General features: G+C 39.4%; 1 long non-coding RNA gene across 2 annotated transcripts; it reads right to left on the reverse strand.

Annotated features, from left to right (window-relative positions):
* Positions 1–78: 78 nt before the first annotated feature.
* LOC107808592 (uncharacterized) lies at positions 79–13,586 on the reverse strand. 2 transcript variants are annotated; one of them, XR_001653179.2, is made up of 5 exons: positions 13,465–13,586; positions 12,173–12,304; positions 11,626–11,927; positions 10,493–10,543; positions 79–216 (listed from the first exon to the last, which is right to left on the reverse strand). It is a non-coding gene; the product is annotated as an uncharacterized LOC107808592 (long non-coding RNA). The 2 variants fall into 2 exon arrangements; XR_012697970.1 differs by lacking the exon at positions 79–216 and adding an exon at positions 1,093–1,230.
* Between the last annotated feature and the right edge of the window lie 14,072 nt (positions 13,587–27,658).

Raw genomic sequence — 27,658 nt, forward strand, 5'->3', positions numbered from 1 at the left:
AATTCTAAGTCAAGTTGATTTTATTAAGTCTGTTACATCATCAATTTGAAGTATTCAAGCCCGCTAGGTCTTAAAGTTGCAGTCTTCAAGTCCGTCAAGTCTTCAAATCCACAAAATATTAAAAGAAAGAGCTCACTTGTTATGAACTTGTAATGACTTGATCCTCTTCACTGAGGTACATAGGCAGCTTAGAGTTCTTATTCTAAGTGCAGTCACCTAAATAGAAAGAAAAATGAGGTTATTCTTTAGAATACGTGGATAAACTACCAAGTCCTGATCGTTGAAGTGCATAAATTTTTTTTTAAAAAAAGCAAGAACAAAAGGGAACATTAATGAGAATGCGTAATATAAAGTGAAACGAAAGAAGTTTTATTGTTGATGAGAACATATACCAAACAATCAAATGCAAGAAGAAAGGGAAAAACAAATAAAACAGTGTTTATAGCCTAATCTAAACACAGCTTGTAGTTGGCCAAATCCTTGAGCATAGCTTCCAAGTATTTCTTTTTCTTCTCCAAATCGGCCAAGTCATCAGCAGTCAACAAGGCAACATTGCAGCATGCGTCATACTCCTTTCTAGGAGTTGAGGCTCCTAACTTGGCTTCTTCAACTTCTTTCTCAGCAACTTCTAGAAGGGCTTCTAAGTTGTTCTCTTTTTCATGGAGCTTCTCTATCTTCTTTTTTACTGTAACTAGGGACTAACGGATAGATGACACTTCTCTAGCCTTCTCTTCTTCTTCAATCAAGGCATTTTTAAGGTGTACCTCAACTTCTGATATTGCAGTCTCCTCAACCTTTCTCAGATAAAGCAGATCGTGTCTTGTCATATGAAGCAGCAAACTCAAAAAGGGACTCCAGTAAGTTTCTCAAAGGGAAAATATCCATATCATCCACATCCATTGCCTCAAGGATCACTTTAGTATTCTCTTCTAGCTCAGAGACCTTGTCTGCATCACTACCTTTCAACCTACGTTGGATCGAAGTCCAAAGCTTCAAGATAAACTCATTTCGAATATCCAAGACAACCTTCTTTCCATAAAAAATGGACGTTGAAATTGTTGGTTGTTCACGTAAATCAGAGCCCAACTTTGCCCTAATTCCATCACGAGAAATAGAAGTTGCATCTTGATCTGCCTTAGCTGTGGAAGATGATTTATGCGGGTCCGGTCCTGCTATAGACTCACCATTATCTTGTGGCCTTCCTCGTTGCAACGCTCAAATGTTATTTGGCTGCAAAAAAAATGTAAGAAAATTTTAGCAAAGTCATTTGGCCGGGGTTCAAAAATGAAAAGTTTACGTTTTCTTTTACCTTCTCATTATAAGCTGGTAGTGTTAGCTCTGGACCTCTACAACTCATGGGTTAGGTCTTTTCTTTTTCCAATATTGATCTCCTTTGCTGCTATCACTCTCCTCTTAGGATAGTCGCTCGTTAGAGGCATCAACAACTACATCTAATGGAATGAGACTTTTGTCAACTGGAGCATGGATCTTTTCTCTTTGAACTTCTTTGTGTAGCTGAGGTTCATTGCCGGTGCGCGTCTCAACTACCTTAGACTTTAAAACAGGAAGCTTATCAATCACTAGGACATCCTTGTTGCGCTCTTGAAGAGTATTTGTGATTGGCTCAACAGTATTCATCAAAAATTGTAAGTGGTCTTCAAGAAAGCTTCAATGCGCCCTTGCCCACCAATATTTATAGCTAGACGATGTAAACTTCTTCATGTTGGACCCAAAAGGAGGAAATACTGCCCTTGACTTGGATCTAATCAACACACAAATTCGTGCAAGTCTTAACCCTTCTTCTAATGAGGCCTTACGAAAATCCCGCTTCAAGCGACCAAGGGTATCTTGATAAAAACCAAATTGGCGGCTAAATCGGTGAGAGCTATAAGGTTTAATAATAAAGTCGACTCCATCCCTCAAAGGAAGATAATTCGAGCGAATACTCATAAAGAAATTTAACTCGAACTCGTCTGCCTTACCATCATCATAGTAGTAGGACGGATCAGATCTGCGGGGCATCGTCGAAGTCCAATTGATATTTTCTCCATTATGGATACGCTTCCTTGCTTCCTCTTTTCCGAAATATCTAGCAACACCTTCACTAGAACATGCGGCCATAAGAGGAACAATTGGCCCCTTTGCATACGGGAAATGAGTCTTAAAGTAATGGACTAACCAACCATACACATAATGGGCTGGAAAGTAAGCTTAGCAAAGATCAAGCAACAGGCACTTTGAAATCGCGTTTAAATCCTTATACATGCTAGCTAAGACCGGGATCGCGAGTCTAAATCGTCGTTTACACGCCAGAAGACATGCAATCTTAAAGGTCCCAGGACAAATGAAGACGCCTTCTATTGAAGGGAGCACAAAAATACATAACCAACAAGATAGAAAAGCGGCCACGTATGTCTCGTCTTTCTTGCTACCTATAACTCCTAGCTTATAGAATAAGGCTTCTTTAACAGTCAACCAATTAACTGCATGACCTCAGTAGGATTGTGCGTCGATTTCAAACGAGCACACTTCTTTTCTCTCCTTAATGGAGGTTGAGTGTACTTCATTGTCTTTCTGCACCAAAACTCTACCCATTTTTTCACAAAAACCTTTGGGTCATTGCCAGTTCCCTCTCGGAGCCGATGGAAGGCATCAAACAAATGCTCATAAATCTGGGGAAGAAACCTTCTCCCCTCGACATACGTGTATGTAAGTTCTTCAACATTTGGCATAACTTTCTCGTAAGGAGATTCTGCTATAGGCAGATCACCGACCTTTCATAAATCCCAAAGTGATATGGATAGTTCTCCAACAGAGGTAAGCAACGTATTTGTAACAGGGCACCATGCCTCACAGAAGGCCTGCATGATATTTGTATTACGGTCATATGTGAAGAGTGAAGCATATACAGCGTCATAAGCCCTCCAGGGTTAGACGACACCTATATAAGACATCTTCTGCCCATTCCCAGCAGCCAGGAACGTAATGACATTCCCCGCCAAACGGTAAATCATCAACCCAAAATGTTTCCTTGTTAATAATTCACCCCAGACATGGCAAGGTACTCGCGACATTACAAGCATGATGATTAGGGGTGCAAACCATCCACGTCTTGGGAGGACGACTATTGTATTCAAGTGTCCGGTCTGCCAAATAAGGTGCATCCTTCAAAGGTACCTACGAAATTGTAGCATATTGGCCGACTAGTGGCCTATCAACTAATAACCTCGTCTCAACCTTGCTCCCCTTTATGGTCTGAAATAACAAGGTATTGTGAATTGGAGGAAGAAAGTCTTGAGTCTTTGAAGTAAACCATGTTTAGACTACAAAAAGAGAGAAATGTGTTCGTTACCACTTAACTTAGAAAGGTAATATTTATGATCTTAAATCCATAATATAATATGTCCTATCTCGAGACTAATCCTACCAAGCATGAAAAGGCAAAATCTTTGACTTAAACGGTGTAATGATCTTTGCCTCAGATAAAGTAAAATCTATGGCTTAGACGGTGTAATGGTCTATGCTTCAGATAAAGTAAAGACAAATTTCAAACAAAATAAAGTTTTTAGCTTAGACGGTATAATGGTTTTTGCTTCAGACAAAAATAAAGTATTTATCTCAAACGGTGTAATGGCCTTCGCTTCAGATAAAGTAAAGTCAAATCATCAAACAAAATGAAATCTTCAACTCACACAGTGTAAGGGTCTTCGCTTCAGACAAAATAAAGTCTTTAGCTTAGACGGTGTAATGGTTTTCGCTTCAGACAAAGTAAAAGTTTTGGCTCAGATGGTGTAATGGTCTTCGCCTCATATAAAGTAAAGTTTTGGTTTAGACGATGTAATCGCCTTCGCCGAAAAAGAAAATCTTCTACTTGACACGGGGTAAATTTTAAGCACTTCATATTGTTGCTTTATCAAAACTCCGGGGAAAAAAGAAGAAGAAAAATATAGAATAATTTCAAAGATTGTGAAGGAGATGAGTTACTGGTTAAAAAGTCTAAACAACTCAAGTCTCCTTAGTTCCTGAAACTATATTCTATTCTTGTTGCCTGCAACAAACCAAAAGTCTAGTAAATTAATTGGTTTGTTTGGTGATTGATAGATGTAGTTTGCACCAATTCAAATCAAATAATTAAAAAATATTACCGAAAAGAAGTACATAAACCTGTCGGAGTATAAAAAGAGAAAAAGAGAAAAAATATTTACATGCTCTAATTGATTTTAAACGTTTAAGGAGGAACTCAAGAAATTCCCAAAGACATGTCAAATTGGTTTTTAAAATACTATGAGAATATTAAAGCCAAACAAATACTCAATGGAGAAAAAAAGACGCAATTCAAGTCCAGCGAAAAAAATTCTTGGTCATGTAATGAGAATTTTGAAGTGTGCACAAAAAAATGATAAAAGGATATTAAAGTTATCATGAAGTTCTGTTACTTGATGTAAATAAAGGTGAAGTATCACACTAAAAATTTATTTACATCACATGTTCCCAAGAGAAATGCCTTTAAAAATGGTCTATCATCTACTGAATCACATTTTAAAGATGTATATTCTCAAGAAGGCATAAACTTTTTCTCTTAAGCATAAAAAGAAGAGAAGATTCAAATCCAAACATCAAAATCATGTCAGGAGAAAAAGATATCATGAATGACATTTACATAGAAATTTCTGCTGGCTTTTTTCTTTCAAGATAGAGTTTGTGACTAAAATATTGTCAAAATTAATGGGTTGATGATAAGGCACATGATAAAAGACACAAAATTCAAGACCTTTTCACATGATGTCATCAAAGTAAATCACTTTATGTGACGATACAAAAGCAACTTTATATTGTACTTGCTGAAAATGACATAAAGCAAAAAAGAGTTGGCATTGACTTATTCTGCAACTTGAAGTGGAAAAAAATACATCGAAAAAAAAATTATATAAGCCATTGAAAGCTACCAAGTCAGAAAACATTTTCTATGAAATTGGTATGTTCACGTGGGTTGTTGCAAAAAGGTGTGTCAAGAAAAATGAATAAAGACAAAAGCAAAAAGTTTACATGACAAGAATTCACATGTAGCCTACGTACATACACTATTCAAAAAAATCTTAGGTGTTTTTACCTGAGATTTCCTGATTTGATCATATATTTGTTCTATACTTGTTAGTTATGATACTTATTGAGTACATGGGATCGGTTGTACTCATAATACAGTTCTGCACCATGCGGGCAGATCTTGGAGCTGATGTTGTTGTGAATGGCGAGAGCTGGCATTGAAGATGTACCCGCGTTCCAGTTTTCGCTACCACTAGTTCTTGGTAGTTCTAGATTTGAGATTTTGTTCATGTACATTTCAAACAGATGTTGTATCATTTTTCATTTCAGTTTGTAAATCTAAGTCTTAGTGGCTCATGACTTGTACTAGGGCTGGGCAGATATTGTGTATAACCGATAGCCCGAACCGATAAAATGCTATTGGATTATCGGTATCGGGTTATTGGGTAAATAGTTCGATAACAATTTAATGTTATTTGACTATTGGGTAATCGGTTGGAGTCCCAGTTTGCCCAATTTTATTAACGGTTTAACAGATAGCCCAATAAGCTTTAACAAAATTATAATTTTACCCACTAAATATATAAAACCACCTTATGGTTTCATTCTCTCAATTCTCTCGGTAGTTACTCTTCATCTTCTGACCTTAATCCTTAGAGTAAGTTTTAAACTTTTTGAATTTCTCATTTTAATTTTTCAGTTAAGATTTTCAGTTTTAAACTTTAAAGAATTAATTGTTCAGATTTTTAGTTTTTCTATTTGTTTCTTTTGTTGCACGGATTCTTTAGTATTTACAAAATTAGGATTTTATTATTTTTTGTGAATTATGCCCGCCCGCAGTGAGATAGTTAAGATTAGATTATTGAATGTCTTATCCCTTACTCCTATTAAGTATTAACTTATAACTTTGAAAATTGAGATCATTCATTGGGATTTTCAAATGCAAAGAAAGCTTTGTTTTATACGTTGAAATTCAATCCCTCTTTTCTTAAGAGCAAAAATTCAGTTCCTTTCTCTTAATAGTATGATCACAATTTCTATAGTAAAAATATGAATTTTTTATTCTTATCTGGTAAACCGATAAGGATCGATAACCGACTAACCAATACCCGATAACCGATATCTTATCGGTTCGGTTATCGGTTTAGTATATTTATAAACCGATAACCGATATGACGAACCGATAACATTCAAAACCGAACTGAACCGACTGATGCCCATCCCTAACTTGTACTAACAATCCTTGGGGAGTTGTATAAAGATTCAATTATTTCACTTTTGACTCTTAATTTTATTATTAAACTGTGTTCACTTTTATTTGGCTTACCTAGCATGGGTTGAGTTAAGTGTCATCACGACTAGTTGGATTTTCCCATGCACAAGTACGATTCATATAAGATTCTGAGAGGAAGATCTTATTATTCTCCTTCATAAGAAGTCCTCTTTATCGTTCCATCTCTGTTGATTTGTCCTTGACTCTTTATGCACCTGGACTTTTTTTAGCTATTAGAATTCTTGCTTCACTCATTTGAATTCTAAGAAGATAAACCTTTTACTACCAAAAGCTAGTACTAATTGGAGAATTCAAACGTTTAACTCAAATCATTTTTTTAAAAGGATAGTAATAACTTTATCATCTCCTAATTTTTAGAGATATGATCGAATCATATTTGTTTGAGAAGACCACAGCTATTATACGTCTAAATAAAGTAGGAGTACTCCTTCAAACATCTATATAAGAGGGTCACCACCAGTCTTGGTTGAAGCATACTCAAAACGCAAAAGCAATGGAGAGAGTTTAAAAATTGCGCCTTCGATTAATTTCATCCCTTTTTCGTATGAACATATAAGCTTCTATCCATATAGGAATAATATGTCATGTCAAATCTTACTTTCTTTGAATAGTGTATGTACTTAAGGCTACACGTGGATTCTTGTCATGTCAACTTTTTGTTTTTGTCTTTATTCATTTTTCTTGACACACCATTTTGCAACAACCCACGTGAACATACCAATTTCATAGAAAAGGTTTTTTGACTTGGTAGCTTTCAATGGCTTAGATAAATTTTTTTCGATGCTTTTTTTTTCACTTCAAGTTGCAGAATAAGTCAATGCCAACTCTTTTTTGCTTTATGTCATTTTCAGCAAGTACAATATAAAGTTGCTTTTGTATCATCACATGAAGTGATATACTTTGATGACATCGGGTGAAAAGATCTTGAATTTTGTGTCATTTATCATATGCCGTACCATCAACCCATTAATTTTGACAATATTTTAGTCTCAAACTCTATCTTGAAAAGAAAACGCAGAAATGTCCATGTAAATGTCATTCACGATATCTTTTTCTCTTGACATGCTTTAAAGTGTGGATTAGAATCCTATCTTCGTTTTCTCTTTACTTAAGAGAAAAAGTTTATGCCTTCTTGAGAATATACATCTTTATAATTTGATCAAGTAAATGATAGACCATTTTTTAAAGTATTTCCCTTGGGAACATGTGATGTAAATAATTTTTTAGTGTGATACTTCACCTTTATTTACATCAAGTAGCAAAACTTCATGATAACTTTAATATCCTTTTATCATTTTTTTTTGTGCACACTTCAAAATTCTCATCACATGACCAAGAATTTTTTTCACTGGACTTGTATAGTCTTTTTTTGTCCATTGAGTATTTGTTTGGCTTTAATATTCTCATATTATTTTTTTCCCCCGAAACATTTGTGAACTATGTTAGCTCTTTGTATCTAAGTTAGCATATATGTAGTAAGCTAACATGTGGTCTTTTTTTGCTTTTTGAAGCTTCTATGCTTCTGCTTCTTGTAATATTTTGCATCTTCTTGATGACATCAATGAAGCCAATTATTTCATCAAAAAACAATATTCTCATAGTATTTTAAAAGCCAACTTGACATGTCTTTGAGAATTTCTTGAGTTCCTTCTTAAGCGATTAAAATCAATTAGAGCATGTAAATATTTTTTTTTTCTCTTTTTCTCTTTTTCTCTTTTTATACTCTCCCACAAGTTCTATACTTCTTTTCTGCAATTCTTTTCTTTAATTATTTGATTTGAATTGGTGCAAACCACATCTATCATTCACCAAGCAAACCAAATAATTTACTAGACTTTTGGTTCGTTGCAGGCAACAAGAATAGAATATACTTTTAGGAATTAAGGAGACTTGAGTTATTTAGACTTTTTAACAGGTAACTCATCTCCTTCACCATCATTGAAATTATTCTATATTTTTCTTCTTCTTTTTTTCCGAAGTTTTGATAAAACAAAAATATGAAGTGCTTAAAATTTACCCCGTCTCAAGTAGAAGACTTTCTTTTTTTGGCGAAGGCTATTACACCGTCTAAACCAAAACTTTACTTTATCTGAGGCGAAGACTATTACACCATCTGAGCCAAAACTTTCACTTTATCTGAAGCGAAGACCATTACACAGTCTAAGTTAAAGACTTTATTTTGTCTGAAGTGAAGACCCTTACACCGTCTAACATGAAGACTTCATTTTGTTTAAAGATTTTGACTTTACTCTATCTGATGCGACGGCCATTACACCGTCTAAGCTAAAGACTTTATTTTGTCTGAAGCGAAGACTCTTACACCGTCTAAGCTGAAGACTTCATTTTGTTTGAAGATTTGACTTTACTCTATCTGATGTGAAGGCCATTACACCGTCTGAGCAAAAGATTTTATTTTTGTCTGAAGCGAAGACCCTTACACCGTCTAAGCTAAATACTTTATTTTGTCTTAAGCGAATACCATTACACCGTCTAAGCTAAAAACTTTATTTTGGTTGAAGATTTGTCTTCACTTTATTTGAAGCATAGACCATTACACCGTCTAAGCCATAGATTTTACTTTATCTGAGGCAAAGATCATTACACCGTCTAAGTCAAAGATTTTGCCTTTTTCATGCTTGGTAGGATTAGTCTTGAGATAGGACATATTATATTATGGATTTAAGACCATAAATATTACCTTTCTAAGTTAATTGCTAACGAACATGTTTCTCTTTTTGCAGTCTAAACATGGTTTACTTCAAAGACTCAAGACTTTCTTCCTCCAATTCACAATACCTTGTTATTTCGGACCATAAGGTGAGCAAGGTGGAGACGAGATTATTAGTTGATAGGCCACTAGTCGGAAAATATGCTGCAGCTTCGTGGGTACCTTTGAGGGATCCACCTTATTTGGCAGACTGGACACTTGAATACAATAGTCGTCCTCCCAAGACGTAGATGCTTTGCACCCCTAATCATCATGCTTGGAATGTCGCGAGTGCCTTGCCAAGCCTGGGGCCGCGAATTATTAATAAGGAAACTCATTGGGGTGATGATTCACCGTTTGGCGGTCAATGTCATTACAATCCTGGCTATTGGGAATGGGCAGAAGATGTCTTAAGTAGGTGTCGTCTAACCCTGGAGGGCGTAAGAATTTATGACGTTGTATATGCTTCACTCTTCACATATGACCATAATACAAATATCATGTAGGCCTTCTGTGAGGCATGGTGCCCTGTGACAAATACATTCCTTACCTCTACGGGAGAACTATCCATATCACTTTGGGATTTATGCAAAAATGGTGGTCTGCTTATAGCAGGTTCTCCTTACGAGGAAGTTGTGCCAAATATATTGAACTTACAGGCACGTATGACAAGGGAAGAAGGTTTCTTCACCAGACTTGTGAGCATTTGTTTGATGCCTTCCATCGGCTCCGAGAGGGAAGTGGCAATGACCCAAAGGTTTCTGTGAAAAAATGGGTAGAGTTTTGGTGCATAAAGACAATGAAATACACCCAACCTCCATTAACGAAAGAAAAGAAGTCTACTCATTTGAAATCGACTGACAATCCTACTGGGTCATAGAGGAAGCAGTTAATTCGTCGACGGTTGAAGAAGCCTTATTCCATAAGCTAGGAGTTATAGGTGACAAGAAGTAGTAAAGAGCAAGCATAAGAACTCACAATCAAATATAAAGAAAGTTAAAACTCAAAAGAAAAAAGAGAATGAGAGTCAACAATGAGTTAAATCTTCAAGGTGTCAAGGACTCCAACAAATTAATTTACAATGGCAAATAAAGAATCAATGTACAATACTCAAATGTTCTTTGATGACTTGGAGAAAATAGGACTTTATTGGAGACTTGGTAGAGATGAAGAGAGTCTCAGATTAGCTACGAAGAACTTCAAAGCAAGGAGAAGGAATTGGTGGTGCAAACATATAGTTGAGTAGAGGCGTGAAATATTTAACAAGCACTTGTTTCTTTGGCGAGGAGAAAGGGTAAAATTCATAGCTAGCAAGCTTAATTACTTTGACAGCATCACCAATTAAAGGAAACAATATTTTGTACAAGGAGACAGAACAATTAAAAACAATAATCAGCCAAAAAAAAGTATTCACTTATGGAAATCAAAACTAAGCAGAAAGAGCTTGCCTCATTTGCTTGCGTTGTGGTGTCAAACTCCTACCGCGTGCAACCAAATGTCTGCAAAAACTAGAATCGTATTAACAAAAAGCCAATCAATCAGCAGAAAAAAGGTGTTGACAAACAAAATCAACCCACCGGAAAGTTATAACTTGCAATCTTGTTGAAACAAAAACCCTTAGCAGCGATGGAAATCAAATGATATGCTCAAAGACGGGAAGCGATAGGCAAAATGCATTTGCCCTAACGTTATATATTTTGTTCAACTACTAGTAGGCCACGACCCATATTCAGTAATTAAACTATCCAACAATATCCTAGTCTTGGATCCACCTTCTAGTTGATACTATTTGTTATGGTCTGATTATTTTTCCATTGGCCCAACCCACTAACTTGTTTCACCTTAGTCGGGCCATATAATATAAGTCTAAGTATTATATATAACAACAGCAGCAGCAAACCTAATGATATCTCATTAGTGGAGTCTGGGGAGAGTGAGATATGTTGTTCCTATAGAAACTCGGCTAACAATAGAATCAATAAAATAGACGAAATAAAATAGTAAAACTAATAAAAGACTACATATAGGATAATAATTTCGTCTGGTTCCTTCCATCATTATGCATATATAAGTCTATTTTATATCTTTTCTTCCTATATGTAGTCTGTGTAGCTAGGTACTTCCTCTGTTTCAATTTAGATGACACACTTTCCTTATTAGTCTGTTCCAAAAAGAATGACACATTTCTACAATTGGAAATAATTCAACTTTAAACTCTTTATTTTACCCATTTTACCCTTAATGAGAAACTTTTATAACCTTACAAATATCGTGGCCCCACAAAGCTTTACCCCTTAAGCTTTTAAGACCACAAGTTTCAAAAGTTATCTTTTTTTCTTAAATTTCGTGCCGAGTCAAACTACCTCATCTAAATTGAAACGGAGGGAGTAATCTTTTTTTAAAATATGTATGTATACTATGTATTGACACCCCTCAACTTCTTGTTGAGTTTATTTCTTTATATTTTGACCCCCCATAATGAAAATCCTGGCTCCGCCACTACCTGCAGATACTAGTCATTTTCACAGAATTCTTGCATTCAACGATTTTGTTGTCATTAACAGTAAGAAAGTGGTATTACTCTGAAGTTGAAAGTGAAATACGTATAACGTCGACAAGCCAATCACGATGGGGGGTTTCATCTTTCATCATTTGCTTTACGGTTAGTTGGAACGGCATGCTGAGAAGAAACTCCATCAGATGATGAAGAGGGAACGACAAACTGAGAAGAGACTTCTTCAGATGGTGAAGATGGAATATCATGCTGAGAAGAGATTCTATCAGATGACGTTGATGGACTAGTAGATGATGAAGCCTGTGACTGCACTGAAGCCTCTGTGACTGATTTGAAGAGATTCTTTACTCGGTTTTGCTTCGGCATCTCTACATACATGAAATAGATTGAGTGAAATAACGAAAAACGTAATTTTTTGGGATAGGTTCAAGAAGAAGAAGAAGCAACTAATACTAAAAAGGAAGCTGAAAACTAGGGGGAAAACAGAATCAATATGCAAAAAATCTGGGAAGAAGCAACAGTACAGGAAGAAAGAAAAGGAGAAGAAGAATATTGGTAGAGTATTTTGACCAAGTTGTGGATATTTTCTAACTTCGCCTCAATTCAAGCTTACCAAAGAACTGTAAGTATCTTTTAGTTTCGACGGTCCATCGCTTTAGCTTCACTTCATCGCTTTAACTTCGCTTTGTCGCTTTAACTTTGCTCCGTCACTTCGCCGCTTCAACTTCAGTCAAACCAGAGTACACTGCAGTGCACCAGAAAGAGTAATTATAAAGTTCATGCTTATTTTTTAAGGCTATTATCTGATATAAAATATGTTCTGTCACAACTTCTTTATCTTTCCCAATATGTAGGGCTATCAAATGTGAGCACATTCTAAACAAGCAATTATTGTAGCTTGGAAAGAGCTTATAATCCAAATGAAAGTGTCCAAAATGACAAATTTACAGTCTTCTACTACCGTCTTGCACAGAGTAACACTAATTGCATGGTAATGGAAAACTGTATTACCGCTTAAATAATATTATTGTTCTATATATTTAGTCAATTTCCAATAGAGCATCCAGTATTCCTAGATCATATGTAGACCTTAAAAAACATATACATATCGAATTTGTACATGGTGTCGACCGTTCATTTATAGTACTCCAATAATCTATGAAGTTTGAACAATTTCAATGTAAATTTTAGGAAAATTGTAAATCTCATACAATATAGTTCAGGGATAGAAGTATGCAGTTGATCTTTGTTAACTGTAGTGTTTCATTCATGTTACCAAGACCCAAAAAATATCAAAAAGTAGTTTCTATAGCAACACAGAAGCGGTGACAATTAACAAAGTGGAAATCGACGACTTGAGTTTGACTAGCTATAGCGAAAAATCACAGACATGTGAAACATATAGCAGTCGATTGTTTTAAATCCCCAAAACCCTAATTCTCTTTTCAATTTCGAGTCATTCTGAGACGAAATCAATGTCACGCAATCTCAAACGTAGAATATAAGACAATATGAAACCTTTAATCGTAGCGAAGTGAAAATCAATTAAATAGCGAATCAATGTCTCGCAATCTAAACTTGCATTCACCGAATGGAGATTAAATTGAGCCCTAAAACTTCAATTTTAACTTCAAAATTACACAAGAGCTAAATAACAACAAAAACTAAAAGACATGGAAATAATAGAGAACAAGGCAAAGAAGCGAAAACAGAGACATGCAAGGTAAAAAGAGATAATCACATAAGCAAAAATACTCACACACCTACACATAATTAGATTCGAAGAAGATCATCGAACACAATGGAGAAGAGATAGTCAAATCAGAACAAACACTAAAATCAAAAAGCAAATTCAAAAATGAAATAGCAAAGAGAGTGAAGAAGGAGAAGAGAAAAAAGTTTTACCTCTTAGCGTTTAGATTTAGCCTAAGGTTTGCTAGTCGCTGGAGATTTCAGAACAGTGAAGAAGGAAAAGAGAAAAAACCCCAAGTTCTGATTTAACAAGTAGCTAGTGAAAAGTGTTTTTTTATTTTTTTCCAAAACAGTACTTTTTTTTCAAAAACGTGCTTTTTTTTTTCTCAACTTACGTGTTAGGCCAAGGCTTTCTTAGGAAACCGGGATAGGGCAGGACTGTTTTTGGAAAGAAGCAAAATAATTTTGAATATTGTATATACCAAAATAACCTTAGCTATTTTAAACTTAATACTTAAAATTAGAGATTATATTATTGAGAACTCTCCTAATATATAAATATATTTAAAGATTTTTTGATATATTTAAATCACCTTGAAAGAATTAAAATATTTTTTAATTTTATTTTTATGTTTTATTTAAATAAAATGAAAAAAAATTAATTATAATCTCAATAATAAATATTTGAGATTACTTATTTTATTTATATAATATTAACTGTTAAGTAAATCTCTCTATTTCCTTATTCGTAATTTGATATTTAAAATCACTTTTTAAAAAGTTTGGTCAAATACAAATTATTGTTCAAATGTGTTTTTTAGATTGATTAGCCAAACACAAACTGTTTTTTCTCCAAAAGTACTAAAAAGTACTTCTTAAAATGAGCTGATTTTTTCACTATTAGGCTAAGTTGTGCTTCTTCTAATTTGGGGAGAGAGAAATGAAAAATAACAAGGGAAAAAATCCAAATAGTGACATGACCTAAAAAGTTAAATATTAGAAGGAAAAAAATAATTGTGGCATTTTAAAACCGACTAAAATACTTAAAACCGTTGTAATTACATATGCTAATTATGGCACTCAAAACCAACATAATATGATGTGTATTGTGGTTTAAAAGCCATTTTGACTTAAAAGTCACTTAAAATAAACTCATCCAAACGGGTTCTAAACCAATCTTTTATTAAGGCATTGGTTTTCTTAGAATGTGTGTCAAAACTCAATAATGAAACTCAAACTTTTTATACATTTTCTTAGTACTTCTTATACATTGAACATGTCAGTTATGTAAATTTTCTTAATTATTATTAACAAATATTTCACACTTCATCCTTTGTTATTGTTCTTTTCATCTTCCACTATAATAATATTTTTGCACAATCTTTTTGTATGCGTCAAAATCTATCTTTAGAATACTTAAGTCAAAATAGTATTGGTGGAACATTCTCAGATGTCACTTGCCAAAGTAATCTAAGAAATGGTGAAGTCTGTGGTCGAAGAGTCAGCAAGGGCTTAAGTCGAAGAGTCATCAAGGATTGAGGCGAAGGTCGAGCACCCTTGACAGAGTTATAACGGCTAGTTTTAAGATAGGACATAAAAGATAATATTTTAGTAGATATTCTCTACACTTGTACTGTTAGGGTTTTAGGAACATGTTCCCGATAAATAGAAGAGACACAATGATACGGGACATGTGATATTCATTTGTAAAATTACACTTTGATTTTAAAGGAGAGAATCGGATATTATTGCAAGCATTCAAACACAACCTTTTCACTAAGATTCATGCCTACACTTTTCCACTAGATCCGAGAATAACTCGGATATTTAAAGTATTGTCCATCACTCATCATTGTCAGAAAGAACATTCACCGATTCCATCTTTTCTTGGGTGACTCATTCATTCTATTTACTTAAGTGACATTTATTGATATTCATCAATATTTAATGCTACATTATTTCCTTTGACTTCTTAAATATTGGTTGTGTGTTGCCGCTACTATTAAAATATATCTATGTAGTATTCATTACACTTCTGAGAACTTCATATTTGGGATATTACTGTTAACTAAGATTAACCATCCTTTATATAAATTTAATTAGTTGAACCAAGATCTATATTTTTTGGTCAAACAATTTGGAGTCGTCTGTGGGGATATTTTAGTTAAATTTTTAGTTTTCTCTAGATCTGCAGCTACTGCAAGTCACTGACCACACAAATCCTGAGATATTCTCTCTTTGTACGTACAAAAACAAACATTGCAAGTAACCAAGGAGAAAGGATAAAAATAGTAAGTGATTTCTCTAGCAACCTCATGACCGCTATCAACGAGAGCTGCGAAACAGTAGGCGAGGACGTGACACCCAATGCTTTCCCTAGGCGCGAGAGGTCACCCCACTCACTGCAGCATAACAAAACACAGTGGAAAAGGAGCCTCCACGTCCTCAAAAGAAGGGACACCCCCAGCTGTGAAAAAACTCCTCGAAGCATGGTTGACCGACACGCTAGCGAGCATCCTCAACAAGTCCTCCACATGCATGACTATAGAAATCGCAAGAGCTTGCATAATATAACAAACAGACAAGCAACGCAACTGGCCGAGCCCTCCGACGACATATATAACTCACAATATTACTAATAGTGCAGGTGACAGCGCCCTCGCTGCCGTCTTAAAGAGGATGGAACAAATGGAGAATGAAAACAAAGCACTCCGAATCCATATGAAAGCACACCAAGAATGAGTCGACAAGATATCGGACGCTCCTAAGTTGCTGCCAAAAAGGCACACCGACACGTTCATAGAGCAGTCGTACAACGATGACGCAACCATGCATGCCATACCAAAGACCTTCAAAATGTCGCCCTACCTCAGGATATACGACGGAATGACCGATCCTGGGGATTATGCGACTCATTACATCACCTTCGTGATAGGCAACGACCTCGCTAAGGAACAAGTGTCCTCTATTTTGCTGAAGAAGTTTGGCGAAACCCTTACGGGAGGGGAATTAACACGGTATTCACAACTACCAGCCCGATTCATAGAAACTTTTGAGGAAATGGCCGATAAGTTTGTAACTACCCATGCCGGAGCCAAGAAGGCCGAAGCAAGCATAAATGACATATTCGCTATCAAGCAGTCCTTGGGAGAGGGACTAAGGGACTTCCTCTCCCGATTCAACAGAGTAAGGATGACTCTGTCGAATGTATCCGAAGGGATAGCGGTCGCAGCTTCCAGAATGGGTTGAGTAGAGATGGTTCAAGAGCGACTAGAAAACTGTTGAGCCAATTGATGAAATATCCCCTAGCCACTTGGGACGAGGTCCGTAATACTTATTGCGTCGAGGTCCGAGAAGATGAAGACGACCTTAATGGGCCAACTCACCGGCTAATATCATTGCACCTTCCCCCATGAAGAAGGCCCATCCAGACCAAGGACATGGACTCCCCCCCTTCCCTCCCCACCCACACCTTTATTATTTGCTCACAATTTTTGTATGTCACCTACATAAATAGTCTATGCTCTTGAAAAACTCGGAACAAAGGTGAAGTGGCTGTCGAAGATGAGATCAGACCCGAACACCAGGAAATCTGGCGCCCTCTTTGAGTTCCACCAGGAACATCGGCACAAAACAAAAGATTGCATCGCCCTCAGAGAAGAAGTCGTAAACATGTTGCGGCAAGGGAACCTCAAAGAGCTGTTAAGCGATAAGGGGAGAACCAACTTCGCTAGAGGGCGTGAACATCAAGGACCGCCGAAGCTGTCACCGCCAGCTCGTACTATCAACATGATCATTGGCGGCGGCGATGATGCCTCTATCAACTACATGAAATTCACCACCACGTGAATTGGTCTCCAAACGCCTCGAATCTGGTCATAAATAATTCGTTTCAGTCAATAAAATTCATTGGAATTAATTCCACAAGATAATAATGATTTTCCATAAAAATCCGAAAATTAGCTCAAAAATCGCCCGTGGGGCCCACGTCTCGCAACTCGACCAAAGTTACAAAATCCGAAAATCCATTCAACTACGAGTCTAACCATACCAATTTTACAAAAATCCGACCCCAACTCGACCCTCAAATCGTCGATTTAAACCAAGAGGGTTTTCAAATTTACCCAACTCAATTCACCAATTAAATGATAAAAACAATCATGGATTCGGGTAATTTAACCAATATTGAGTTAAGAACACTTACCCCGTTGTTTCCTCTGAAAATCACCCAAAATCGCCTCACTTCCGAGCTCCAAATTGCCAAAAAACTGAAAATGGGACAAAGTCCCATTTTCAGAACTTAAACTCATTGCCCAGACGTTTCTTCTTCGCGAATGCGATCAGTGCCTCGCGTTCGCGAAGTACAAAATAGCTCCCGTCCAAATTCCTCCTTCACGAACGTGACATCACTCTCGCGTACGCAAAGCACAAAAATGCCTCTGCCTCAATGCCTTCTATGCGAAAGCGTTCGAGCCATCGCGAACGCAATGCTTCTTTACCCCTCACTACGCGAATGCGACATCCCCTACGCGAACGCGTAGACCAATTGCCTGGGGTCTTTTGCTGCTTCCTCTCTTCTTCGCGAATGCGCAACACCTCCCGCGTCCGCGATGCACACCCAGTCCACCCTTCGCGAACGCGAAGAGAAAATATTGCCAGCCTCTCAGTTCCCCTTCGCGAACGCGAGGCTCCACTCGCGAACGCGATGAAGAAAACCAGATAGTGCATCAGAAAAATTCCAGCAGAGTTCCAAGTCAAAAATCCAACCCGTTAACCATTCGAAACTCACCCGAGCCCCTCGGGACCTCAACCAAGTATACCAACAAGTCCTAAAACATCATACGGACTTAGCTGAACCCTCAAATCACCTCAAACAATACTAAAACCATGAATTACACCCCAATTCAAGCCTAATGAACTTTGAAATTTCTAATTTCTACATACAACTCCGGAACCTATCAAATCACGTCCGATTGACATCAAATTTTGCACACAAGTCCTAAATGACATAACAGAGGTATTCTAATTTTCAGAATCGGATTCCAACCCCGATATTAAAAAGTCAACCCCCCGGTCAAACTTCTCAAAAAAAAAATAAAACTTTCGGCATTTCAAGCATAATTCCTCTACGAACTTCCAAATAATATTTCGGACACGCTCCTAAGCCCAAAAATACCATACAGAGCTATTGCAATTATCAAAATTCAAATCTGAGGTCATTTACACATAGGTCCATATCCGATCCACTTTTCTAACTTAAAATTTTCAATTATGAGACTAAGTGTCTCATTTCACTCCGAGTTCCTTCCGGACCCGAACCAACTTACCCGATATAACATAATATAGCTGAATAACACAAAAGAAGTAGGAATGGGGAAAATGAGGTTATAACTCTCGAAACGACCGGCCGGGTTATTACATCCTCCCCCTCTTAAACATCCGTTCGTCCTCGAACGGGTCTAGAAACATACCTGGAGTCTCGAATAGGCGTGGATATCTGCTCCGCATCTCTGGCTCGGTCTCCCAGGTGGCCTCCTCCACAGGCTGACCTCTCCATTGCACCTTCACTGAAGCTATATCCTTTGACCTCAACCTTTAAACTTCCCGATCCAAAATAGCCACCGGCTCCACATCGTAAGTCATATCACCCTCCAACTGAACCGTGCTGAAATCTAAAACATGGGACGGATCTCCAATATACTTCCGGAGCATGGAAACATGAAACACTAGATGCACACTCGACAAGCTGGGTGGCAAGGCAAGCTTATAAGCCACATCTCATATCCTCTGAAGCACCTCAAAAGGCCTAATGAACCGGGGGCTCAACTTGCCCCTCTTCCCAAACCTCATAACAGCTTTCACGGGTGATACATTCAGCAAAACCTTCTCCCCAACCATAAAATACACATCACGGACCTTCCTATCCGCATAGATCTTCTGCCTAGACTACGTCGTGCGAAGCAGCTCCTGAATCAATTTCACCATATCTAATGCGTCTTGGACCAAGTCTGTACCTAAGAGCCTAACCTCACCCGGCTCAAACCATCCAACCGGAGATCTACATCTCCTCCTATACAAAGCCTCATACGGATCCATCTGAATGCTCGACTGATAACCGTTGTTATATACAAACTCCGCGAGTGGCAGAAACTGGTCTCATGAACCCCCAAAGTCAATGACACAAGCACACAACATGTCCTTCAATATCTGAATAGTGCGCTCGGACTGCCCGTCCGTCTGAGGGTGAAAAGTTGTGCTTAACTCAACCTGAGTACCCAACTCTCACTGTACGACCCTCCAAAACTACGATGTGAACTGAGTACCCTTATCTGAAATGATGGAAACTGGGACATCATGTAGGCAAACGATCTCTCGAATATAAATCTCAACCAACCGCTCTGAAGAGTAAGTAGTACCAACTGGAATGAAGTGCGCGGACTTGGTCAGCCGATCCACAATAGCCCAAATAGCGTCGAACTTCCTCGAAGTCCGTGGGAGCCCAACTACAAAGTCCATAGTGATCTGCTCCCACTTCTACTCTGGGATATCTAACCTCTGAAGCAAGCCACCCGGTCTCTGATGCGCATACTTAACCTGCTGACAGTTTAGACACCGAGCCACAAAACCAACTATATCCTTCTTCATCCGACTCCACTAATAGTGCTACCTCAAATCGTGGTACATCTTTGCGGCACCCGGATGGATAGAATACCACGAGCTGTGGGCCTCCTCAAGAATCAGCTCTCGAAGCCCATCTACATTAGGCACACATATCCGGCCTTGTATTCTCAGCACCCCGTCATCACCAATAGTCACATCCCTAGCATCACCTCTCCGAACCCTGTCTTGAAGAACAAGCAAGTAAGGGTCATCATACTGACGCTCCTTGATACGGTCATTAAGAGAAGACCTGGAGACCACACAAGCCAATACCCGACTAGGCTCCGAAATATCCAATCTGACAAGCTGGCCTGCCAAGGTCTGAACATCTAATGCCAAAGGTCTCTCTGCTGCTGGAAGATATGCTAAACTCCCCAAACTCTCTGCTTGGCGACTCAAAGCATCGACCACCACATTGGCCTTCCCCGGATGGTACAAAATAGTGATATCATAGTCCTTAAGAAGCTCCAACCATCTCCGCTGATGCAAATTAGGATCCTTCTGCTTTAACAGATACTGTAGACTCCGGTGTTCAGTATAGATCTCACAATGAACCCCATACAAATAATGACGCCAAATCTTCAAGGCGTGAACAATGGCTGATAACTCAAGATCATGGACATGATAGTTATTCTCATGGGTCTTCAATTGGCGCGAGGCATAGGCAATCACCCTACCCTCTTGCATAAAAAAACAACCAATGCCTATCCTTGAGGCATCACAATACACGGTGTAAGAACCTGAAGCTGATGGCAGAACTAACACTGGAGCTGTGGTCAAAGCAGTCTTGAGCTTCTGAAAGCTCTCCTCACATTCATCCGACCACCTGAATGGAGCACCCTTTTGGGTCAATTTGGTCAAGGGAGATGCAATAGATGAAAATCCCTCCACAAAGCGATGGTAGTAACCCGCCAAACCAAGAAAGATCCTAATCTCCGTGGCTGAGGACGGTCTGGGCCAACTCTGCACCGCCTCTATCTTCTTCGGATCCACCTGAATACCCTCACTGGACACCACGTGCCCCAAGAATGCTACTAAACTGAGCCAAAACTCACATTTAGAGAACTTTGCATAAAGCTTCTCCTCCCTCAATCTCTGCAATACAACCCTCAAATGCTTAGTGTGCTCTTCCTGGCTACGAGAGTACACCAGGATGTAGTCAATGAATACAACGACGAATGAGTCCAAATAGGACTGGAATACACTGTTCATCAGATGCATGAATGCTGCTGGGGCATTGGTCAGCCCAAAAGACATCACCAAGAACTTATAATGGCCATATCGGGTTCTAAAAGCCGTCTTGAGAATATCTGAATCCCAAATCTTCAGCTGGTGATAACCGGACCTCAAATCAATCTTGGAGAACACCCTCGCTCCCTGAAGCTGGTCGAATAAATCATCAATACGAGGCAAAGGATACTTGTTCTTGACTGTGACCTTGTTCAACTGCCTGTAATCAATATACACTCTCATGGAACCATCCTTCTTCTTCACAAATAGAACCAGTGCACCCCAAAGAGACACACTAGGCCGAATAAACCCCTTATCAAGGAGTTCCTGAAGCTGTTCTTTCAGTTCCTTCAACTCCATCGGTGCCATACGATATGGTGGAATAGAAATGGGCTGAGTGCCCGGCACCAAATCAATACCAAAGTCAATATCCCTGTCAGGCGGCATGCCCGGCAGGTCTACAGGAAACATATCTGAAAAATCACGTACCACCGGAATAGACAGGAGTTTCTGCACTAACATCCCTCACTAAAGCCAAATAAGATAGGCAACCCTTCTCAACCATGCGGTGAGCCTTCAAATATGAAATCACCCTACTTGGTACATAATCTACAGAACCGCTCCACTCAACCCTCGGAATTTCTGGCATATCCAACATCACCATCTTAGTGTGACAATCTAGAACAACATGACATGGAGATAACCAATCCATACCCAATATCACATCAAAGTCAACCATACTGAGCAACAATAGATCCACTCAGGTCTCCAAACCCCCAATAGTCACCACACATGATCGATATACGCGGTCCACAATAATAGTATCGCCCATAGGAGTAGATACATGTACAGATGAAACTAAGGACTCATGGGACATATCCAGAAAATGGGCAAAATACGAGGAATACGTGGAACCAGGGTCAAATAATACTAAGGCATCTCTGTGGAAAACTGGGACAATACCTGTAATCACATCATCTGAAGCAATAGCATCTGGTCTGGTAGGGAGATCATAGAAACGGGCCTGACCACCCCCTGATCTGCCTCCCCCTCTAGGGCGACCCCTAGCTGACTGACCTCTACCCCGAGCTGACTGGGCGAGTGGTGAGGTAGCTAGTGTTGTAGTCGGAGGCTGACTCCTCTGCTGAGATAGACCTCTATGATGACGAGGACACTACCTCCACATATGCCCAAGCTCCCCACACTCAAAATAACTCCCTGGTGCTTGCAGCGGAAACTGAAGGGAACCCCTGGCACCCGGATAACTGATAGAAGAACCTAGCATGGAAGAGCCCTGAACAGGTGGAGCACGGGACGAACTCTGAACTGGAAGGGCACTAAGTGATGAGTGGTCCTGATGAGAACTATGAGAACCATGGCCAGATGATGCATCCCGATAAAATGGTCGAGCTGACTGAGCCTGTCTGAAATGACGGCCTCTACCGTGCTGGAACTGACCCTCAAAAGGAGCATCGTTGAATCCACCCTGACCACGAGGCCTCTTGGCCTCCCTCTCAACCCTCTCCTGACCGCGAACCATCTCAATCTGCCGAGCAATGTCGACAACCTCATCAAAGGTAGCACCTGAAACCCGCTCCCTGGTCATGAGCAACTATAGCTGATAAGTGAGGCCATCAATAAACCTCATGATCCTCTCTCTGTCCGTGGGAACCAACCAGATAGCATGATGGGCCAACTCGGAGAACCGCATCTCATACTGCATCACAGACATATCACCCTGGCGGAGCCGCTCAAACTCTCTACACAGCTCCTCTCTGCGGGATCGAGGCACGAACTTCTCCAAAAAGACCACAGAGAACTGCTGCCAACTAAGGGGTGCTGCGCCAACAGTTCTACGCCTCTCGTAAGTCTCCCACCATCTGAGTGCATCCCTAGAAAATTGAAAGGTAGTGAATGAGACCCCACAAGTCTCCAAAATATCAGCAGTACGGAGTATCCTCTGACACCTGTCCAAAAAGTCCTGAGCATCCTCTCTCTCTGTGCCACTGAAAGGTGGTGGCTGAAGTCTCCCAAACCTTTCCAACCTACGCTGATCATCCTTAGGCATAGTAGGAACCACATAATTCTGAGCAACAACAACCGGCTGGGCTAATGGTGCCTTTGGTGTCTGAAGTCCCTGAATAACCTGGTCGGGTGTGCAAGCGACGGGAGTCTGAGTGCCTCCCCTGGCCTGAGAAGTAGTTGCGGCCGTCGAAATAGAGACCGCCTGAGCAAGGCCAGTACACGTTGTCAGAATCTGAGCAAGGGCCTCCTGAAGGCCTGGAATCATAGTAGGCACAAGTGGTGCCTTAGCTGGTGCATCAACAACTGGAACTTGATCCTGATCTGGGACAACCGGTGGATCTGTAGGTACTGCCCCAACTGTTGTACGAGCTGCACCCCTGCCCCTACCACGGCCTCTACCTCGGCCTCTCGCGGCCCTGGCTGGTAGTACTGGTGACTGGCCCTCCTGACCGGTAGTACGAGTCCTCACCATCTGTGAGAGAATGAAACAACATATGTTTAATTACTAGAATCAATAAATTCGCACGACAAGAATTCAAGAATGTGAAGTTTCCTAAAGGTTCTGCAACCTCTCGAAGATAAGTACAGATATCTCTGTACCGATCCGCAAGACTCTACTAAACCCGCTCATGACTCGCGAGACCTATGTAACCTAGGCTATGATACCAATGTGTCACGACCCAAAACTAACCCCTGTCATGATTGCGCCTATCGTGGAACTAGGCAAGCCGACTCATTTCCAAAACAAACTGATATTTTTATTTCAAAGATAATTTCAAGGTTATTTAACACACAACCTTCATTTAAAGAGTTCAAATCAAAGAAAAATAGAAGTGCGAAAAAGAAAAGCCTGACATCGAGGTATCACTAGTCATGAGCATATACTACAATATGTCTAACAATATCAAGGCTAACTCAGCCCGGAAAATAGCTAAATACAACTAGAGGAAGATAAGAGGGAGAAGAGCAGAGGCTGCGATCGCCAAACAGCTACCTCGCTATCTCCAAGAAAATTTGCAACCAGAACACTCAATAACCGCTACCGTGTCCAGCTACACCTGGATCTGCACACGAGGTACAAGGAGTAACGTGAGTACGCCAACTCAGTAAGTAACAACAATAAATAAAGACTGAGCAGTAGTGACGAGCATTAAAGCATGTAACGTTCATATCAGGAAATCTCAGTAAAATACCACATGCTCTTAAAAATCAGGATTTGAATCAAACATCTCGTTTAAACCCAGTTCCAGTTAAAATCATTTTTAAAGACATTTTTCCAACAGTTTTCAAACAAAGGCTCAATGCAAAGGAGAGAAAAAATGATTAAATAATGAACATCCCCTCGGGCAAACCTCACAGTCACTCGTGCCACTCGGGCATACCTCATAATCACTCTTGCCACTCGGGAATACCTCACAATCACTCTTGCCACTCGGGCATACCTTACAATCACTCTTGCCTCCCAGTCACTCGGCACTCGGCACTCGCACTTAGTAGGTACTTGCGCTCACTAAGGGTGTGTACAGACTCTGAAGGGGCTCCTTCAACCCAAGCGCTATAATCTGAGAGGATGGTAAGAAACAGCCCCTAAGGGTCCAAACAGCATTGGCGCAAGGCCCAAACATGGCATTCAGCCCAATTTACAGAAATTCCTTCTAAAACATATAAGTATCAAATGGTTTCAACAAAGTATGCAACTTTACAATTGCTATAGGACGGACCAAGTCACAATTCCCCAATAGTGCACGCTCACACGCCCGTCACCTAGCATGTGCGTAACTTCAAAATAGTAGAATGATACGAAATCCGGGGTTTCATACCCTCAGGACCAGATTTACAATCGTTACTTACCTCAACCCACGAAATTCTTATTCTGCAATGCCCTTTCCTCGTGAATTGATCTCCAAACGTCTCGAATCTGGTCATAAATAATTCGTTTCAGTCAATAAAATTCATTGGAATTAATTCCACAAGATAATAATGATTTTCCATAAAAATCCAAAAATTAGCTCAAAAATTGCCTGTAGGGCCCACATCTCGGAACTCGACAAAAGTTACAAAATCTGGAAACCCATTCAACCACGAGTCTAACCATACCAATTTTACAAAAATCCGACCCCAACTCGACCCTCAAATCTTCGATTTAAACTAATAGGGTTTTCAAATTTACCCAAATCAATTCACCAATTAAATGATAAAACAACCATGGATTCAGGTAATTTAACCAATATTGAGTTAAGAATACTTACCCCATTGTTTCCTCTGAAAATCACCCAAAATCGCCTCACTTCCGAGCTCCAAATCGCCAAAAAACTGAAAATGGGACGAAGTCCCATTTTCAAAACTTAAACTCACTGTCCAGACGTTTCTTCTTCGCGAACGCGGTCAGTGCCTCGCGTTCGCGAAGCACAAAATAGCTCCCGTCCAAATTCCTCCTTCGCGAACGCGACATTACCCTCGCGTTCGCGAAGTACAAAAATGCCTCTGCCTCAATGCCTTTTATGCGAATGCGTTCGAGCCATCGCGAACGCGATGCTTCTTTCCCCCTCACTATGCAAACGCGACACCCCCTACGCGAACGCGTAGACCAATTGCCTGGGGTCTTTGGCTGCTTCCTCTCTTCTTCGCGAACACGCAACACCTCCCGCGTCTGCGATGCACACCCCGTCCACCCTTCGCAAACGCGAAGAGAAAATATTGCCAGCCTCTCAGTTCCCCTTTGATAACGCGAGGCTCCACTTGCGAACACGATGAAGGAAACCAGATGGTGCATCAGAAAAATTCCAGCAGAGTTCCAAGTCAAAAATCCAACCCGTTAACCATTCGAAACTCACCCGAGCCCCTCGGGACCTCAACCAAATATACAAACAAGTCCTAAATATCATACGGACTTAGTCGGACCCTCAAATCACCTCAAACAACACTAAAACCATGAATTACACCCCAATTCAAGCCTAATGAACTTTGAAATTTCTAATTTCTACAAACAACTCCGGAACCTATCAAATCACGTCCGATTGACCTCAAATTTTGCACACAAGTCCTAAATACCATAACAAAGGTATTCCAATTTCCAGAATCGGATTCCGACTCCGATATCAAAAAGTCAACCCTCCGGTCAAACTTTTCAAAAAAATAAAACTTTCGACATTTCAAGCCTAATTCCTCTACGGACTTCCAAATAATATTCCGGACACGCTCCTAAGCCCAAAATCACCATACAGAGCTATTGGAATCATCAAAATTCAAATCCAAGGTCGTTTACACATAGGTCCATATCTGGTCCACTTTTCTCACTTAAAATTTTTAATTATGAGACTAAGTGTCTCATTTCACTCCGATTTCCTTTCGGACCCGAACCAACTTACCCGATATAACATAATATAGCTGAATAACACAAAAAGAAGTAGGAATGGGGAAAAGAGGGTTATAACTCTTGAAACGATCGGCCGGGTCGTTACAAGTTTCCTCCTAATTTCAAGTTTACCAAAGGCAAGAGAATTGCAACCAATATAACTACAGAAAGTGAATTTCCCAATGATTCCAACTCAAATTCATCTGGCCTCACTCCTAATGCCAACAGTGGTGTTATTGTGTCTTCTAAGGGTCAAAGGTCTGCAGTACCTGGTCTAACACAACAGCAGTACACTCAATTGATAAATCTGCTTCAGCAATCTCAACTATCTGATTCAATCACTCCACCTCATCTCATGGCATCTGCCAATTTTGCTGGTATATTATTGTCTGATCCTATAGTGTCTGGTTCTAATTCTTGTATGCTGACAAAAACTACCAACTCTACAAACTCTACAAAATTAATCTGATTCTTGTGCCACTGATCACAAGACCTCAAATAAAGTTGTCCTTTTCAATATAATTCCCTTAACTATTCCTTATCTAGTATCTCTTCCAAATGGCTATATCTCTTCTGGGTTCCATCTCACTCTCTTTTGGTCCGAAGCTGATAGGAAGTGAAAGTCGCTGAGGTAAGTTCCGATAGAGCTAGGTTCCGAGTATTCCTATCATTTTTTCTTAAAGGTTACTCTTTGAACTTACTCACTTCTTACCTACTAGACCGATTGCCATGAATGGATGAAGAGGCTTGACTTTAGCTACAGGGCCGGGGGAACAAATAGGCATGGGGAAGAGTCTGCAACAAAATCAATTGAATAGACAGAGAAGTCCGGTAAGCCTATCGATTCAAGCAAGTCCGATTAGTTTAGGCGCCACCTTCCATACTTCTAAAAGTGGGTGATTTTAAGTCCTGAGCCTATTCCGGTTACAGAGTGCGGGTAGCCGACAAGTAGGTTAGCAAACTGGTTAATCAATAGGCAGATGTCACACCTTATCATTCCTAAATATCTTACTAATTGAATTAGGTCAGTTATTAATTTTAATACCTGTGATAACTTACATTCTCAGGTGTAGGGTTTGGGATATACCAAACTTAGCTGATCTAATCATTGATTATTTAAAACACTTTCAATTCTAG

The sequence above is a fragment of the Nicotiana tabacum genome, chromosome 13 (assembly GCF_000715075.1).
Source record: "Nicotiana tabacum cultivar K326 chromosome 13, ASM71507v2, whole genome shotgun sequence".
Lineage (NCBI taxonomy): Eukaryota > Viridiplantae > Streptophyta > Magnoliopsida > Solanales > Solanaceae > Nicotiana > Nicotiana tabacum.